Genomic DNA, 4,481 nt, shown 5'->3' with positions numbered 1-4,481 from the left:
TCTGCCACCCCGTTTTCTCGGTGCATTGGAAATTTGTGAGCACTACAAACAACTACAAACGATTTTAGACAGGAATCAGAGCTCATTCTGACTATAGCTTTCAATCAGTTCCTACTTGGGCTCCAAGAATCGATTGCATGCTCGTTTGATTCCCGATTGCGAAAATTCCACAACTACAATCAACTACAAACGATTACGGATAAGAATCCCACGTCATTTCAAATGCAACTATGAAATAGTTCCTAACTGATTAAAAAAAATCGATTGAACGTTTATTACGATACCGATCGTGAAATTTCCAGAACTACAATCAACTACAAACGATTGCAGATGAGAAGCAAATGTCACTCCAGCTGTAACTATGAAATAGTTCCTAACTGTATTTCAAAAACGGATTGAACGCTCATTTCGGTTCGGGTTGGAAAAATTCCAAAACTACAATCAAGTATGGACCTTGATTTATAAGTTTCTTAATTTTTTTCGATTTTTTTCACTGTTAGAAACAACTACAAACCAATCCTTCTACATATCTCAATTGTCTACCACCCTTTGTTCTCGGTGTATTGAAAATCTGTATTGAAAATCTACTACAAACAACTACAAACCATTTTAGACAGGAATCCGAGCTCATTTTGGCTATATCTGTCAACAATTTCCTACTTGGGCTCCAAAAATCGATTGGATGCTCGTTTGAGTTTGAATTGGAAAAATTCGAAAACTACAATTAAGTATGAACGTTGCTTCATAAAGATCTTCTTTTCTTATTGATTTTTTTCACTGTTAGAAATACCTACAAACGAATTCTTCTACATATCTCAACTCTACACCACCCTTTCTTCTCGGTGCATTGAAAATCTGTCAGTACTACAAACGACTACAAACCATTTTAGACAGGAATCCGAGCTCATTTTGGCTATAGCTGTCAGCAAGTTCCTACTTGGGCTCCAAAAATCGATTGGATGCTCGTTTGAGTTTGGATTGGAAAAATTCCAAAACTACAATTGAGTATGAACGTTGGTTCATAAAGATCTTCTTTCCTTTTTCATTTTTTTCACCACCCTTTTTTCTCGGTGCATTGAAAATCTGGGAGTACTACAAACAACTACAACCCATTTTAGACAGGAATCCGAGCTCATTTTGGCTATAGCTGTTAACAATTTCCTACTTGCGCTCCTAAAATCGATCAGATGCTCATTTGAGTTCGGATTGGGAAAATTCCAAAACTACAATCAAGTATGAACGTTGGTTTATAAGGTTCTTCATTATTTTCACTGTTAGAAACAAATACAAACAAATCCTTCTACATATATCAACTGTCTGCCACCCCGTTTTCTCGGTGCATTGGGAATTTGTGAGCACTACAAACAACTACAACGATTTTAGACAGGAATCGGAGCTCATTCTGGCTATAGCTTTCAATCAGTTCCTACTTGGTCTCCAAAAATCGATTGGACACTCATTTGATTTCCGATTGCGAAAATTCCAAAACTACAATCAACTACAAACGATTGCAGATAAGAATCCCACGTCATTTCAAATACAACTATGAAATAGTTCCAAACTGTTAAAAAAAATCGATTGAACGTTTATTATGATTCCGATCGTGAAATTTCCACAACTACAATCAACTACAAACGATTGCAGACGAGAATCCAATGTCACTCCAGCTTTAACTATGGAATAGTTCCTAACTGTATTTCAAAAACGAATTGGACGCTCAATTTCAAACTATAAACAAGAAAAACGTTACTACTGTCACGAGTAGCTCAAAATCTATCAATTATGAAATTTTGGTTCAAATCCAACCAAGTGGGGTGCCCACTTCACGGAGCTCATTTCGACATGTTTTTTCTCAAAAACTAAACATGCTAGAAAGATTTTTGAAAACAAATTTAAAATCAGCATTAACATATCTATAAGATGGGGTCAATTTCCTTTTCGAGGACGAATACGTTCGAATTTTGTTGAACCCTGTAATTTCTCCGTCTCTTTTTATAAGAAGCATTCATTAAAAATTCACAGTTTGATGAAAAAATTAATGGAAACTGTAAATTTCAGTTGTCTTATTCAATGAAAATTCATAGAAACCAAGAAAATTCGAGTAAATGTATTCGTTGATGTCCAATTATTACGGAACCTACACTTCATTTCATTAATAAACATAATATTCCATAAAAAATTTGATTTCTGTATGGTTTATTAACAATAATAACGAATTAAAAGTTGATCGCTCAAACATACGCTGCAGAGACCGATGCGTTACCGAACGACAGTTACATTAGGCTGTTAACGTCCAAGAGAGACGGAAAGGCAATTGGTCGGGAAGTTATTGGTTCCTGTAAAAAAAAATTTACAGGAACTTGTAACGAACCCTCGCCTATCGCGTCTCGGACAATCGCCCGAAGGCCTTTAGCCTAAATATTTTCCGGCGAATGTGAGTTGTATTCCGAGTTAAACGTCAGGGTTACAAACACATTCGGGACTCGATTTTGGACGGTGTCATGTACAAAATTTCATGACGGTAAACCTGAAAACCGCGTGCTCACTTCGCTTATTTACAATCACCGTTGATTCGACCTGGTTTCATGAAAGTATGTTAGCACGTGGCATGAGGCTTTGGAGGTACACCTCTAATGCGACATTATCTTGAAGGAGATAAGTCTACGATTATTCACAGGTATTGAATCCATTCATATTCATAAAAACTGAATGAGATATCGATTTGTAATTTTTTATTCGATCCATGTACTGAAACAGGAAACAGGAATGATTGCAGAAATATAAACGGATCACGGTGTGATAAACGGAAACGGGATAGGTGAGATACTATGACAGAATGGAAAAGCACAACGTCAAGCAAATCAGAATCATCAAACAGAAATAGATTCGAGCGATCACAATCGACATCTGATATTCAAATCACCTCTCGACTGGGTCAATGATCGAACTTCCCTCGATGATTTCACATAGGAATCGCAATATTCGGATCGTATCAAAAACTACTGCCCAGAGATAAAAGTTGGAGAAAAATTACAGAATAAGTCAAGTTCCCAGGTGCGGCATTCCAAGCTGTGGTTATACCTAGGTAAAACGAAGCTTGGTGATATCCTGCGAATCAAAGCTTGGGGGCCAAGGTAGTTCCAATCCTGGTTCAAGCTTGGTACTCCAAGCTTGAACTCAGGGGCTTGAGATAAGCTTGAACCTATGGTGATACCTAGGTAAAACCAAGCTTGGTGATATTCTGCGAATCAAATCTTGGATGCCAAGGTAGTCCCAATCATGGTCCAAGCTTGGTATTCCAAGCTTTAACCCAGGGGCTTGAACCAAGATTGAACTTGTGGTGATACCTAGGTAAAACCAAGCTTGGTGATAGTCTGTGAATCAAAGCTTGGGTATCAAGATAGTCCCAATCATGGTCCAAGCTTGATATTCCGAGCTTGAGCTCAGAGGTTCAACCACGCTTGGCCCGATATGTTGGGGTCAAGAGGGTTAGGAGGGGGGGGGGGGAAATAGGATGATAGGGTGAAAGGAAGCGATGAAAAGCATCACTATCAAGCATGTGCAGAAAATTTTTTTTTTACCACGCTATCCCATGTTATCCCACTATCTCACTTACTCACCATTTGATTAACCGGACTATCCCATTTTACACCTCGCTAATTCATGCCGGTATTCCATTTTACCCCACTGTCTGAGTGACCCGCTGTCCTGTTTTACCTCACGGTTCAACACGCCCCTTCCCCCCACCCATCCCTCCTTCTCCAATCCACCTTACTATCCCATTTTGCCCCACTGTTAGATTCATCCTCGAATCTCGTTGTACCCCGCTGTCTAACGAACCCGTTGCCCGATTCACTTCGCCATCCCATTTTACTCCATTGTCCATTCAAGTCCAGTTTCTCTCCTCTCTCCCTTCTCCACTCGTGGTATCCTGTATTACACTCAATGTTCACTCCACTCCATTTATCTCCATCTTCCCCCTTTTCTCAAATGCCTTCATCAATCCGAAAATAATTAATTGTTGCACAATTAGCTGCACAGCTCAGAGGCATACCGGGATATCCTGCGATCACTGAGCTACGCAGTAGCCAGTCGGGGCACTACAAGGATGGGTGACCGATTGGGAACACCGACATCAGATATCTTGAAAAGCAATGGACCGATCCGCTTTTTTCTTTTTTTCCCATTTTCGTTCTACTAAGTTGATGATGTCACTATTTTCTTTTTTTTCCAACGATTAATTTATGCAAGGTTTAAAAAATTAATCAATATGACGATTTAATACCAAGCTTGGATTTATTGACTATCCGATATTGGCCCAAGCCAGATGAATGGCTTGAACCAATCTAAATCACCAAGCTTGGATCAAGCTTGACATCCAAGCTTGGACTAGTGTAACAAGTCAAGGATTAGCCAAGGTTGGCTCAACCTTGGAATACGAGCTTGAGCCAAGCTAGGCTAGTCTTGGTCCAAGCTTGGTT

This window comes from Diachasma alloeum, unplaced genomic scaffold (assembly GCF_001412515.2).
Source record: "Diachasma alloeum isolate Michigan unplaced genomic scaffold, Dall2.0 Dall_scaffold_00417, whole genome shotgun sequence".
Classification (NCBI taxonomy): domain Eukaryota; kingdom Metazoa; phylum Arthropoda; class Insecta; order Hymenoptera; family Braconidae; genus Diachasma; species Diachasma alloeum.
This window is presented reverse-complemented; position numbering follows the sequence as displayed.